The 16,059-nt window shown below is 33.6% G+C and overlaps 1 pseudogene; it reads left to right on the forward strand.

Moving 5' to 3' along the window:
• The window catches only part of LOC133634278 (glutamate receptor ionotropic, NMDA 2A-like), a 54,597-nt pseudogene extending 39,051 nt beyond the window's left edge, over nucleotides 1–15,546 (forward strand).
• Nucleotides 15,547–16,059: the final 513 nt, after the last annotated feature.

Consider the following 16,059-nt stretch of genomic DNA (forward strand, 5'->3'; position numbering starts at 1 on the left):
TAAAAAAAACAACAAAAAAAAACAATACCGATAATTAAAAAAACGATACCGATAATTTCCGATATTACATTTTAAAGCATTTATCAACCGATATTATCGGACATCTCTAATAAAAAGTAAAAATAAAAGTTTAATTGAGTTTGTATTTTATTTCTGTGGTTTAAGGTAAGATAAGATAATCCTTTATTGATCCCACAACAGGGAAATTTGGGTGACTTTGTTTACGTGTTTCAAATATTGGTAAAAGAGAAAATTAATTTTCTTGAAAAAGTGAAACATTTGTTATCCTGGCATTAATAGTACTGTGATTCATCCTTAGTTCAAACTAATATATTTTTTCCAAAAACAAAATCTGGTTTAGTGTTCCTTAAGATGACATTTCCATACAGCATGATTATAAAACTTTATTACCTTAAAGCAGGGGTCACCAACGCGGTGCCCGCGGGCACCAGGTCGCCCGTAAGGACCAGATGAGTAGCCCGCTGGCCTGTTCTAAAAATAGCTCAAATAGCAGCACTTACCAGTGAGCTGCCTCTATTTTTTAGATTGTATTTATTTACTAGCAAGCTGGTCTTGCTTTGCCCGACATTTTTAATTCTAAGAAAGACAAAACTCAAATAGAATTTGAAAATCCAAGAAAATATTTTAAAGACTTGGTCTTCACTTGTTTAAATAAATTAATACATTTTTTTACTTTGCTTCTTATAACTTTCAGAAAGACAATTTTAGAGAAAAAAACAACCTTAAAAATGATTTTAGGATTTTCAAACAAATATACCTTTTAAATTCCTTCCTCTTCTTTCCTGACAATTTAAATCAATGTTCAAGTACATTTATTTTTTTTATTGTAAAGAATAATATATACATTCTAATTTAATTGTTCATTTTAGCTTCTGTTTTTTCGACGGAGAATATTTGTGAAATATTTCTTCAAACTTGTTATAATTAAAATTCAAAAAAATTATTCTGGCAAATCTAGAAAATCTGTAGAATCAAATTTAAATCTTATTTCAAAGTCTTTTGAATTTCTTTTAAAATTTTTGTTCTGGAAAATCTAGAAGAAATAATTATTTGTCTTTGTTAGAAATATAGCTTCGTCCAATTTGTTATATATTCTAACAAAGTGTAGATTGGATTTTAACCTATTTAAAACATGTAATCAAAATTCTAAAATTAATCTTAATCAGGAAAAATTACTAACGATGTTCCATAAATTCTTTTTTTAATTTTTTCAAAAAGATTCGAATTAGCTGGTTTTTCTCTTCTTTTTTTCGGTTGAATTTTGAATTTTAAAGAGTCGAAATTGAAGATAAACTATGTTTCAAAATTTAATTGTCATTTTTTTCGTGTTTTCTCCTCTTTTAAACCGTTCAATTAAGTGTAAATATCATTAATTATTAATAATAACATAGAGTTAAAGGTAAATTGAGCAAATTGGCTATTTCTGGCAGTTTATTTAAGTGTGTATCAAACTGGTAGCCCTTCGCATTAATCAGTACCCAAGAAGTAGCTCTTGCTTTCAAAAAGGTTGGTGACCCCTGCCTTAAAGTATGATTCACATTCAGAATTTTCCATCCTTCTATATATGGTAGTTGGAGTTGCAGACAACTTCATTACTGCTCAATAGCAGTTTTCAGTAATGTCACAGAAGATGCAGGATTTGCTTGAACATTTAAGTGGTGAAACTTCCTATAAGAGGACAGCTGTAGTGATTTATTCTGAGCATCATGTCATATTTCATTTCAACTTTTTTTTTTTTTTTTTTTTTTAAATGGTCCTCAGTAGTCACGTACAAATTTGTGTGAATTATGCAAAATGATTTAAATTTGGTCCCCATGAACCATATTAAAAACTCTTTTTCCCCAGGGTCCCCAGTAAGAATGATCAGCACATTACTTCATCAATCCACAGATTTAAAGACGTGTATGAGCTAACTGGGCAGTGGCCGTTTTACACCATTTTTTTTTTATGCCTCCACAACCTGTAGAAAGGGTGGTCCCCTCAAGTGATGATCAAAAACTTGGTCCCCATACCAAATGATAACCACTATATGTGTGTGTGAGCTCATAGAGGTGCGAGATTAACGAGGAAAGCTGATGACCGTTCAGAGTCCAGCTGAGGCTCTGATGTGTTTCTTGTTGCGGGCTGCAGAAAGGACCACACGTCTTTAAAGAAAAAAGATGGTCACGTGTGCGTGGGCGGGGTGCATCATCACACACACACACACACACAAATGATGTTTCATTATTCATGTGTGTGTGTGTGTGTGTGTGCAGCAGAGCTTTTATTCCAGACGAGCAACATTTGGCACATCAAGTGTTTTACAAAAAGCGTGCAATGTGCGTCTGCTCTCGCTCTGACACTCTGGAGGTTAAGTGGCTCCAGGAGGAACATCTCCTTGCACTCAGAGGCAGTGATGACATCATCGCACAAATGACATCATCCACAAGTTGCTCCAAAAAAAACAAAAACAAAAAAAAAAACACCCCCAAAAAACTGAAAAAACGAGGTCAAAGACCGGCGCACTTTCTTTGCGGAGCGGGCGTCTCACCGTGGGGGCTGTGGTTCCTCCTCAGGGCATCTGGAGCTGCATCCACGGCGTTCACATAGACATGAAGAAGAAATCCCCGGAGCTGGACTTCAGTCCTCAGGCCAACATGCTGCACCTGCTCAAGTCGGCAAAGTCCATGGCCTTGTCCTCGCCCAAACGCAACACGGTGGTGGTGCAGCCCAGCATCATGGACATGATGTCAGGCAAAGGTACACACACACACAGACACACACACACACACACATGTTCTAGGACACACTTCAAATCTCCACGAAAGGTCCCATATGACAGTTTTAATTAACACTTTAAAACAGGGGTTCTTAACCTTTACTCAGATATTAACACTGAATTAATAATCCTACTCTTCCTTGTATTTGTATTCAATAATCATAATCTAACCTACTTAGTTTAACAGGATCAAGCTTGTCAAATGATTAGAGACCATGTTACGATAACAAAGGGCACAATTCCAACAGGTTTTACCTCCCGTGCAAAGACTGTACCATGAATTGATTTACGTGGACTCCGACTTAAACATTTGACAAACTTATTGGGGTGTTACCATTTAGTGGTCAATTGTACGGAATATGTACTGTACTGTGCAATCTACTAATAAAAGCTTCAATCAATCAATCAAAAAACTTTGGTCTCAGACAACAACACTTCCTCATTCTCCACCAATCACCTTTCAGGCACGGACGGTGTCTTTGTAAACATCGGAATTTGCGCACTATTGACAAGTAGTGTACCGAAAAACACGACCATTGAAAAAAGACCAAAAACCGCGCTGCCGAAACTGGATGTAAACAAAACGCACGCCATTGTCTGGAGCGTTGTCAGCATGTCTGTGATGTGGACGTGATTTTTATATATATTGCAGATATATAGCAGCGGACATCCATCTACAAAACGTGCGAGTATTAAGACAGGGGTCCCCAAACTACGGCCCGCGGAAAGTCCCAAGTAAAAAAAAATTTATAATTTTTCTTTTAAATCTGTCCTTTCTAATACATTTTCTACCGCTTATTACTCTCGGGGTCTCCTAGCCGCTCAGGCAAATCATATTGTCTAAAAATGCATTTTTCCCCATGGATAACGTGACATCACGGAGGCTATTTCATCCCTACAAGCCTGTTTCGCAGGTTGCCCTGCTCTTCAGGGGATTTTGTAAAATGTGATAAACACCCGTGAAGAGCAGGGAAACCTGCGAAACAGGCTAATAGGGATGAAATAGCCTCTGTGTTCTTTCTTGACCTAACGTATATATATATATATATATATATATATATATATATATATATATATATATATATATATATATATATATATATATATATATATATATTAGGGCTGCAACAACTAATCGATTACATCGATTAAAATCGATTATAAAAATAGTTGTCGATTAATTTAGTCATCGATTCGTTGGATCTATGCTATGCGCATGCGCAGAGGCTATTATTATTATTATTTTATTTTTTTTATAAACCTTTATTTATAAACTGCAACATGTACAAACAGCTGAGAAACAATAATCAAAATAAGTATGGTGCCAGTATGCTGGTTTTTTTCTATAAAATACTGGAAAGGATAGAAATGTAGTTTGTCTCTTTTATCCGATTATTAATCGATTAATCAAAGTAATAATCAACAGATTAATCGATTATCAAATTAATCGTTAATTGCAGCCCTTATATATATGTATATATATATATATATATATATATATATATATATATATATATATATATATATATATATATATATATATATATATATATATATATATATATATATATATATATATATATATATATATATATATATGTAGTGCAGCCCTAATATATATATATATATTAGGGCTGCAACAACTAATCGATTAAAATCGATTAAAAAAATAGTTGTCGATTAATTTAGTCATCGATTCGTTGGATCTATGCTATGCGCATGCGCAGAGGCAAATATTATTATTATTATTTTATTTATTTTTTTATAAACCTTTATTTATAAACTGCAACATGTACAAACAGCTGAGAAACAATAATCAAAATAAGTATGGTGCCAGTATGCTGTTTTTTTTTCTATAAAATACTGGGAAGGATAGAAATGTAGTTTGTCTCTTTTATCCGATTATTAATTGATTAATCGAAGTAATAATCGACAGATTAATCGATTAGCAAATTAATCGTTAATTGCAGCCCTAATATATATATATATATATATATATATATATATATATATATATATATATATATATATATATATATATATATATATATATATATATATATATATATATATATATATATATATATATACATATAGCTGTAGTGCAGCCCTAATATATATATTAGGGCTGCAACAACTAATCGATTAAATCGATTAAAATCGATTATAAAAATATTTGTCGATTAATTTAGTCATCGATTCGTTGGATCTATGCTATGCGCATGCGCAGAGGCAAATATTATTATTATTATTATTATTTTATTTTATTTATAAACCTTTATTTATAAACTGCAACATGTACAAACAGCTGAGAAACAATAATCAAAATAAGTATGGTGCCAGTATGCTGGGTTTTTTCTATAAAATACTGGAAAGGATAGAAATGTAGTTTGTCTCTTTTATCCGATTATTAATCGATTAATCGAAGTAATAATCGACAGATTAATCGATTATCAAATTAATCGTTAATTGCAGCCCTAATATATACATATATATATATATATATATATATATATATATATATATATATATATATATATATATATATATATATATATATATATATATATATATATATATATATAGTCAAAGTTACTGTGGTTTATCTGTTATACAGTGCTTAATACCGGGTCAAGAAAAAACACACAATTTTTGGGACCTATTATATAGTCCAAAATTGATGGGAGCCCTGATAGTTTTGGAAATGAAAGATATCTTTAAAAAAAAAATTATAATAAAAATAATTACAAAAGTCAGATGTGTAGCGAAGCCTGTTACCACACCTGTGTAAAAAGTGGATTACAACTTTGGACGATGGAAATGTGGGAAAACCCCGAAATGTTCTTGACTGTGGTGTTGTAGCGTCTTTCTCACACGCTCCACGTGCATGGTGGGCGCCTCGCCATCAGAAGGACATGGGATGGCACACACACACACACACACACACACACACACACACACACACACACACACACACACACACACACACACACACACACACACACACACACACACACACACACACAATGATGTACCAGCAAAGTGGGCTTCGTGCAAACATGTTCGCCTGAGGTGCTTCTCTCCTCGTCTCCTAGGTAACTCGCTCCATCTGCCTCAAAAGGGTCCCGGTCTCTATAGCAACGCCAGCGGTCCGCGGGGTTTCCTGTCCTTAACCGGGCGCCACAAGAACCTTCTGAACAACGCGGCGCCCTTCCCCGCCCAGCCCAAAGGCCCCGCCCACCAGGCCAGCCCCAGCAAGCCGCAGCTGTCCATCACCAACGACAACGGCAAGACCCACCTCGCCGGGCCCGCCGGCCCGCCGTCCAAGCCTCGTGCTCTGTGGAAGAAAAGCGTGGAGACGCTGAAGACCCAACCCGGCGCGGCGGCGGTGGCGGCGACGCCGGCGCCGGGCGCCGGCCCGAGCCCGACTGCGACGCTGGGGCCCGCATCCATGAAGAGCCAGCGCTACCTTCCCGAAGAGCCGCCGCACTCTGACATCTCGGAGTGCCCCAGTCGGCCGCCGTCGCACAAAGATTCCGACTCCATGGCGCCGAGGGGCGGGTTCAAGCCCATCAATCAGCTGAGGAAGCGGGGAGGCGGAGGAGGAGGCGGAGCCTCCAAGATCTACTCCATCGACTCGGACCAGGCCAGCCTCCAGTCGGCGCCCCCGTACCAGCGAGACAGCCAGGGGGGCAGCGACGAGCTCACGTACCCCCCCGACCTGTTCCCCCCCGACAGCACGTACTCGCACAAAGCGGACACGCCCATCCTGCAGCTGAGCGCCACCTTGCTGCACCACAGTCACAGCGCCGAGGCCGACCTGCACTCCATGAAGGACAAGAAGTACAGCACCTACACGCACAGCAGGTACCGCCCGCTACGGGGGCTTGGCACGCTGCACCATCGCCCCCAAATGTCATCACACCATGTTTTAATAGGAGATAGGGTAATAGGAGAAGGGTCGTCTTATATGCGGCGTCTATACATTTATGCATGCCAACCAACAGGTGGCGCCAAAATGGAGCTTAATTTGTGTCTTTATTACCAAAGCTTTTTTTCACACTGAATGTAGGTAACATATTTTTTTGTCTTTAAAATTAGTCAAAGTTAATTTTTTTACATTGTGATGACACTTTAATCGACAAAAAAATTTGAGCAAAATGTGTGTTTTTTAAAAATTAATTTTTATCAAAATTCAATGTTTTAAAAAAATTCAGTGTGTAAAATTTCAGTGTAAAAAGATTAAGTGTAGAAATTCTGTATAAAAAAATGTCACTGTGAAAAGTCAGTCTGTAAAATATGTTTTAAAATTCAGTGGGTAAAATGTCAATGTAAAAAGATTTAGTGTGTAAAAAGTCAGTATAAAAAATTCACTGTGCGAAAATTCAGTATGTAAAAATTCAGTGGGTAAAATTTGAATGTTTTAAAATGCAGTGTGTAAAATTTCAATGAAAAAAGATTTAGAGCAAAAAAAATTTAAGCAAAATGTGTGTTTTTAAAAAAATCAGTTTTATCAAAATTCTATATTTAAAAAATTCAGTGTGTAAAATTTCAGTGTAAAAAGATTAAGTGTAGAAATTCTGTATAAAAAAATGTCACTGTGAAAGGTCAGTATGTAAAATGTGTTTTAAAATTCAGTGGGTAAAATTCCAATGAAAAAAGATTTAGAGCAAAAAAAATTTAAGCAAAATGTGTGTTTTTAAAAAAATCAGTTTTATCAAAATTCTATATTTAAAAAATTCAGTGTGTAAAATTTCAGTGTAAAAAGATTAAGTGTAGAAATTCTGTATAAAAAAATGTCACTGTGAAAGGTCAGTATGTAAAATGTGTTTTAAAATTCAGTGGGTAAAATTCCAATGTAAAAAGATTTAGAGCAAAAAAAATGTAAGCAAAATGTGTGTTTTAAAAAAAATCAGTTTTATCAAAATTCTATATTTAAAAAATTCAGTGTGTAAAATTTCAGTGTAAAAAGATTAAGTGTAGAAATTCTGTATAAAAAAATGTCACTGTGAAAAGTCAGTTTGTAAAATGCGTTTTAAAATTCAGTGGGTAAAATTTCAATGTAAAAAGATTTAGAGCAAAAAAAATTTGAGCAAAATGTGTGTTTTTAAAAAATTTATTTTTATCAAAATTCAATGTTTTAAAAAAATTCAGTGTGTAAAATTTCAGTGTAAAAAGATTAAGTATAGAAATTCTGTATAAAAAAATTTCACTGTGAAAAGTCAGAATGTAAAATATGTTTTAAAATTCAGTGGGTAAAATGTCAATGTAAAAAGATTTAGTGTGTAAAAAGTCAGTATAAAAAATTCACTGTGCGAAAATTCAGTATGTAAAAATTCAGTGGGTAAAATTTGAACGTTTTAAAATTCAGTGTGTAAAATTTCAATGTAAAAAGATTTAGGGCAAAAAAAATTTGAGCAAAATGTGTGTTTTTAAAAAATTCAGTTTTATCAAAATTCTATATTTAAAAAATTCAGTGTGTAAAATTTCAGTGTAAAAAGATTAAGTGTAGAAATTCTGTATTAAAAAAATGGTACTGTGAAAAGTCAGTATGTAAAATGCGTTTTAAAATTCAGTGGGTGAAATTTCAATGTAAAATGATTTAGAGCAAAAAAAAATTGAGCAAAAAAATTTGAGCAAAATGTGTGTTTTTAAAAAATTCATTTTTATCAAAATTCAATGTTTTAAAAAAATTCAGTGTGTAAAATTTCAGTGTAAAAAGATTAAGTGTAGAAATTCTGTATAAAAAAATTTCACTGTGAAAAGTCAGAATGTAAAATATGTTTTAAAATTCAGTGGGTAAAATGTCAATGTAAAAAGATTTAGTGTGTAAAAAGTCAGTATAAAAAAATTCACTGTGCGAAAATTCAGTATGTAAAAATTCAGTGGGTAAAATTTGAACGTTTTAAAATTCAGTGTGTAAAATTTCAATGTAAAAAGATTTAGGGCAAAAAAAATTTGAGCAAAATGTGTGTTTTTAAAAAATTCAGTTTTATCAAAATTCTATATTTAAAAAATTCAGTGTGTAAAATTTCAGTGTAAAAAGATTAAGTGTAGAAATTCTGTATAAAAAAAATGTCACTGTGAAAAGTCAGTATGTAAAATGCGTTTTAAAATTCAGTGGGTAAAATTTCAATGTAAAATGATTTACAGCAAAAAAAAATTGAGCAAAATGTGTGTTTTTTTAAAATTCATTTTTATCAAAATTCAATGTTTTAAAAAAAATTCAGTGTGTAAAATTTCAGTGTAAAAAGATTAAGTGTAGAAATTCTGTATAAAAAAATGTCACTGTGAAAAGTCAGTATGTAAAATATGTTTTAAAATTCAGTGGGTAAAATGTCAATGTAAAAAGATTTTGTGTGTAAAAAGTCAGTATAAATAATTCACTGTGCGAAAATTCAGTATGTAAAAATTCAGTGGGTAAAATTTGAATGTTTTAAAATTCAGTGTGTAAAATTTCAATGTAAAAAGATTAAGAGCAAAAAAAATTTGAGCAAAATGTGTGTTTTTAAAAAATTCAGTTTTATCAAAATTCTATATTAAAAAAATTCAGTGTGTAAAATTTCAGTGTAAAAAGATTTAGTGTAGAAATTCTGTATAAAAATATGTCACTGTGAAAAGTCAGTGTGTAAAATGCGTTTTAAAATTCAGTGGGTAAAATTTCAATGTAAAATGATTTACAGCAAAAAAAAAATTAGCAAAATGTGTGTTTTTTTAAAATTCATTTTTATCAAAATTCAATGTTTTAAAAAAAAATTCAGTGTGTAAAATTTCAGTGTAAAAAGATTAAGTGTAGAAATTCTGTATAAAAAAATGTCACTGTGAAAAGTCAGTCTGTAAAATATGTTTTAAAATTCAGTGGGTAAAATGTCAATGTAAAAAGATTTAGTGTGTAAAAAGTCAGTATAAAAAATTCACTGTGTGAAAATTCAGTATGTAAAAATTCAGTGGGTAAAATTTGAATGTTTTAAAATTAAGTGTGTAAAATTTCAATGAAAAAAGATTTAGAGCAAAAAAAATTTAAGCAAAATGTGTGTTTTTAAAAAAATCAGTTTTATCAAAATTCTATATTTAAAAAATTCAGTGTGTAAAATTTCAGTGTAAAAAGATTAAGTGTAGAAATTCTGTATAAAAAAAATGTCACTGTGAAAAGTCAGTATGTAAAATGCGTTTTAAAATTCAGTGGGTAAAATTTCAATGTAAAATGATTTAGAGCAAAAAAAATTGAGCAAAATGTGTGTTATTAAAAAATTCATTTTTATCAAAATTCAATGTTTTAAAAAAATTCAGTGTGTAAAATTTCAGTGTAAAAAGATTAAGTGTAGAAATTCTGTATAAAAAAATTTCACTCTGAAAAGTCAGAATGTAAAATATGTTTTAAAATTCAGTGGGTAAAATGTCAATGTAAAAAGATTTAGTGTGTAAAAAGTCAGTATAAAAAATTCACTGTGCGAAAATTCAGTATGTAAAAATTCAGTGGGTAAAATTTGAACGTTTTAAAATTCAGTGTGTAAAATTTCAATGTAAAAAGATTTAGGACAAAAAAAATTTGAGCAAAATGTGTGTTTTTAAAAAATTCAGTTTTATCAAAATTCTATATTTAAAAAATTCAGTGTAAAATTTCAGTGTAAAAAGATTAAGTGTAGAAATTTTGTATAAAAAAAATGTCACTCTGAAAAGTCAGTATGTAAAATGCGTTTTAAAATTCAGTGGGTAAAATTTCAATGTAAAATGATTTAGAGCAAAAAAAAATTGAGCAAAATGTGTGTTTTTAAAAAATTCATTTTTATCAAAATTCAATGTTTTAAAAAAATTCAGTGTGTAAAATTTCAGTGTAAAAAGATTAAGTGTAGAAATTCTGTATAAAAAAATGTCACTGTGAAAAGTCAGTATGTAAAATATGTTTTAAAATTCAGTGGGTAAAATGTCAATGTAAAAAGATTTTGTGTGTAAAAAGTCAGTATAAATAATTCACTGTGCGAAAATTCAGTATGTAAAAATTAAGTGGGTAAAATTTGAATGTTTTAAAATTCAGTGTGTAAAATTTTAATGTAAAAAGATTAAGAGCAAAAAAAAATTTGAGCAAAATGTGTGTTTTTAAAAAATTCAGTTTTATCAAAATTCTATATTTAAAAAATTCAGTGTGTAAAATTTCAGTGTAAAAAGATTTAGTGTAGAAATTCTGTATAAAATATGTCACTGTGAAAAGTCAGTATGTAAAATGCGTTTTAAAATTCAGTGGGTAAAATTTCAATGTAAAATGATTTACAGCAAAAAAAAATTGAGCAAAATGTGTGTTTTTTTAAAATTCATTTTTATCAAAATTCAATGTTTTTAAAAAAAATCAGTGTTTAAAATTTCAGTGTAAAAAGATTAAGTGTAGAAATTCTGTATAAAAAAATTTCACTGTGAAAAGTCAGAATGTAAAATATGATTTAAAATTCAGTGGGTAAAATGTCAATGTAAAAAGATTTAGTGTGTAAAAAGTCAGTATAAAAAAATTCACTGTGCGAAAATTCAGTATGTAAAAATTCAGTGGGTAAAATTTGAATGTTTTAAAATTCAGTGTGTAAAATTTCAATGTAAAAAGATTTAGGGCAAAAAAAATTTGAGCAAAATGTGTGTTTTTAAAAAATTCAGTTTTATCAAAATTCTATATTTAAAAAATTCAGTGTGTAAAATTTCAGTGTAAAAAGATTAAGTGTAGAAATTCTGTATAAAAAATTGTCACTGTGAAAGGTCAGTATGTAAAATGTGTTTTAAAATTCAGTGGGTAACATTTAAATGTAAAAAGATTTAGTGTGTAAAAAGTCAGGATAAAAAATTCACTGAGCGAAAATTCCGTATGTAAAAATTCATTTTGTTGAAATGTAGTGTTTTAAAATTCAGTGGGCAAAATTTCAATGTAGAAAGATTTAGTGTGTAAAAAGTCAGTATAAAAAATACCCTGTGCAAAAATTCAGTTTGTTAAAATGTAGTGTTTTAAAATTCAGTGGGTAAAATTTCAATGTAAAAAGATTTAGTGTGTAAAAAGTCAGGATAAAAAATTCACTGTGCGAAAATTCCATCCATCCATCCATTTTCTACCGCTTATTTATGTAAAAATTCAGTTTGTTTTAAAATTCAGTGGGTGAAATGTGAATGTTTTAAAATTCAGTGTGTAAAATTTCAATGTAAAAAAATGTAGTGTGTAAAAAGTCAGTATAAAATATTCACTGTGCGAAAATTCTGTATGTAAAAATTCAGTTTGTTAAAATGCAGTGTTTTAAAATTCAGTGTGTAAAGATTCAGTGTGTAAATTTCAGTATAGAAAATTAACTGAAAATTCAGCATGTAAAAATTCCGTTTGTTAAAATTCAGTATGTAAAAATTCAGTCAATTTGTGTCTTTATTACCAAAGTTTTCTTTCACACTGAAAGAAGGTAACATATTTGTTGTCTTTAAAATTAGTCAAAGTTCTTTTTTTCAAATTGTGATGACACTTTAATCGAAATTTTTTTTTGCAAAATGTGTGTTTTTAAAAAATTCTGTTTTATCAAAATTCAATATTTAAAAAAATTCAGTGTGTAAAATTTCAGTGTAAAAAGATTAAGTGTAGAAATTCTGTATAAAAAAATGTCACTGTGAAAAGTCAGTATGTAAAATTCAGTTTGTTGAAATGCAGTGTTTTAAAAATTCAGTGGGTAAAATTTCAATGTAAAAATATTTAGTGTGTAAAAAGTCAGTATAAAAAATTCACTGCGCAAAAATTCAGTAGGTAAAAATTCAGTTTGATACATATTGTTTTTTTTACCAGCGGGCCAATATGGGAATAATGTCTTCCTTTGACACACATATGGAGGTTAGTTTGTCTCTTATTACTAAAGTAGTTTTTTTTACACTGAATTTATGTAACTGAATTTTTTTGCATTGGAATTTTGTAAACTGATTGTTTTATTTTATTTTTCTTTACTGCTAATTTCAATGAAAAAATCAGTTTGTCAAAATACTGTGCTTTAAAATTCAGTCTGTAGAAATTCAGCGTCTGAAAATGTTGTGTATAACAATTTAGTGCGGAAATATTTGTTGCTTTAAAACTCACGGTCAATTAAGACTGAAGCAATCGATCATGTCTCAGAATAAACTGCCTTTTTCACTCCTGAGTAAGACAAGACCTGTGTCACGTGACTTTAAATGTGACACCCCATTGGCTGGTTCTGACACAGGTTCGATTGCATCAGCCATAATTTAGCAGAAGTGGGTCTTGAGTTTTGAAGCAACAAATATTTCAGAACTATTTTTTATACTTTTTTTTTTTTTAATAAAAATGTTTCCACACTGAGTTTTTCTACACTGAATTTTTTTTACACTGAATTTTTTACACCGAATTTTTCTACACTGATTTTTTCTACACTAAATTCTTTACACTGAATTTTTCAAATAGATTTTTGTACAATGAATTTTTGGATACTGAATTTTTTACAAATAATTTTTCTACACTGAATTTTTTACAAATAATTTTTCTACACTAAATTGTTTTCACTGAATTTATTTAAACAGATTTTTTTTATACAGCATTTTTGAACACTGAATTTTTTACACTGAATTTTTCTACACTGATTTTTTTACACTGAATTTTTTTAACAGATTCTTTTCATACCAAATTTTTGTACACTGAATTTTTTCAGTGAATACTTCTACAGTACACTGAAAATTTTAAACAGATTTTTTTAGATATAATTTTTGTACACTGAATTTTTCTACACTGAATTTTTTTTACACTGAATTTTTCTACACTAAATTCTTTACACTGAATTTTTCAAACAGATTTTTGTACACTGAATTTTTTACAATTAATTTTTCTACACTAAATCTTTTTCACTGAATTTTTTCAAACAGAATTTTTTTATACAGCACTTTGGTACACTGAATTTTTTACACTGAATTTTTCTACACTGATTTTTTTACACTGAATTTTTTTAAACAGATTTTTTTCATACCAATTTTTTGTACACTGAATTTTTTACAGCGAATACTTCTACACTACACTGAATTTTTTCAACAGATTTTTTTATACAGAATTTTTATACACTGAATTTTTTTACACTGAATTTTTTTCACACTGAATTTTTTTGCAGTCAATTTTTTTACACTACATTTTTTTAAACAGATTTTTTATACTGAATTTTTGTACATTGAATTTTTTTTACACTGAATTTGTTTACACTCAATTTTTTACACAAAATTTTTTGAAACTGATTTTTTTATACACAATTCTTATACACTGAATTTTTCATACACTGAATTGTTTTAAACTGAATTTTAAACATATTGAATTTAAAAATATATTATTCTGACAAACTGACATTTTGAACTGATGAATTTGGCTCGCAAATGTTTATTTCATGAAATTGTCAGCATAATTTGATGTAAAAAAAAAAAAATCAGTTGCATAAATTCAGTGTCCAAGAAAACCTTTCGCATTAAAGACACAAATCAACCTCCATACACTCCATACCAAGTTAGATAGATATTGATGAAGTCAGACTTGCAGCCAATTAAATTAAATTAATGAGGTAATCAGTCTTTTTATTTCATTGATTAAAAATGGTTCTACTAAAAATAATATTAATAAAAATAAGAAAAAATCATGTTCTACTTCAGTCCTGTAGGTGGCAGCAACTCCTGGCTCCACGTTGTAACATTTCAGTGACATCTTCTGCTCTCTGTCTCCCGTCAGCGGCAAGGACAAGTCGGGCGGCTCCTTCGAGGGGCCGGGTTTGGGGGCGGGCTCGCAGGGCATCCGCCCGGGCCACTGTCGCTCCTGCCTGACCAAGCTGAGCGGCTACTCGGGCCTCTACACGGTGCGCTCCCCGCAGGCCCGCTGCGACGCCTGCGCCCACCTGGGCAACCTGTACGACATCAGCGAGGACCACCTGCACTACTCGCACGGCGGCGACATGTTCGCCCACTTCCTGCCCCAGAGCCAGCTGGGCCTGGTGGGCGAGGGGGACGACCTGGTCAGCCACTTCGAGCCGGGGCCGGCGTCGCCGTCCGCCCACCCCGGCGCCTCCTCGCCGGCCCAGCACCTGCAGCTGAGTCGCCAGCACTCCTACGAGAACCTGCTCCCGGACGGCGTTCCCGAGATGCAGACTCACCTGCGCGGCCTCGGCCTCCCCGACAGGGACCGGGAGTCCACCCTCGACGAGGGGGCGTACGCTAACGTCCTCACCATGCGCTCCGACCGCCCGTACAGCGGCCGCAGCCCGCCCTCGCCGTCCCCCTCCCATCACCACAGCTTGGACGCCCCCATGCCCCTCCCCCGACGCTCCAAGAGCCTCTTCCCCGACCGGCCCTCCCACAACCCTTTCCTGCAGTCGGCCGCCGGCACGGCGCAGCGGGAGCCCGCCACCCACAGCGCCCCCCGCATGTCGCAGAGAAGCTCCGCCCACGAGCTGTACAAGCAGCGCATGCCGCTCTCGCTCACCCTCGGCAACCACGGCGGCCACCACGCCAACCAGCACCACGTGGACCCGCAGGTCTTCTACCCTCAGCAGGAGCCCCCCGTGGTGGCCTACATGGTCCCGCCCGCCGCCGCCCAGCCCATGAGCTACGTGACGGCGCCGCGAGCTTCCAGCGCCGGCGGCAACAGGCCCCGCCTCTATCGCCGCATGCCTAGCATCGAGTCTGACGTGTGAGACTCGCACTTCCTGTCACTGACACACATCCAATAAGGCTACCAGCTCCTCTGGGTCACGGGGAGCCGCTCAGCCCCGCCCCTTTTTTTCCCCCTTTTTTTGCTGTGTGTGCACATTCACCTTCGACTCTCTGCAGCCAACATGTGTCTTCTACGAGCACACACAGCCGCGCGGGAATCGAACCTGCGGGCGGACTCCACGGGGCGGCTTGGTTAGCAGGGTCCCCGCATCGCCCACACACACACACACACACCCACACACACATATATACACACACATGTACACTAACAGACTGTTTGATAACGTTGATGTCAGCTAATTGAACATTCCACAAAAAATAAGAAGGGGCGGCCCTTAAGCGGCCGCCGATCAAATCCTCTCAGGATGAGAGTGTTCCGAGAAGGACACACACACACACACACACACACACACACACACACACACACACACACACTTAATTTAGCATCCAAGCTTCCTTCCTCTCTTAGCTACTAGCCTTCAGGTCACACACTGCATGCTTCCTAAGGCCCTGACATACGCTCACACACTGATGCAGGGTCATATACGCGCGCACACACACGCACACACACCCACACACACACA

This window comes from Entelurus aequoreus, linkage group LG18 (assembly GCF_033978785.1).
Source record: "Entelurus aequoreus isolate RoL-2023_Sb linkage group LG18, RoL_Eaeq_v1.1, whole genome shotgun sequence".
NCBI lineage: Eukaryota > Metazoa > Chordata > Actinopteri > Syngnathiformes > Syngnathidae > Entelurus > Entelurus aequoreus.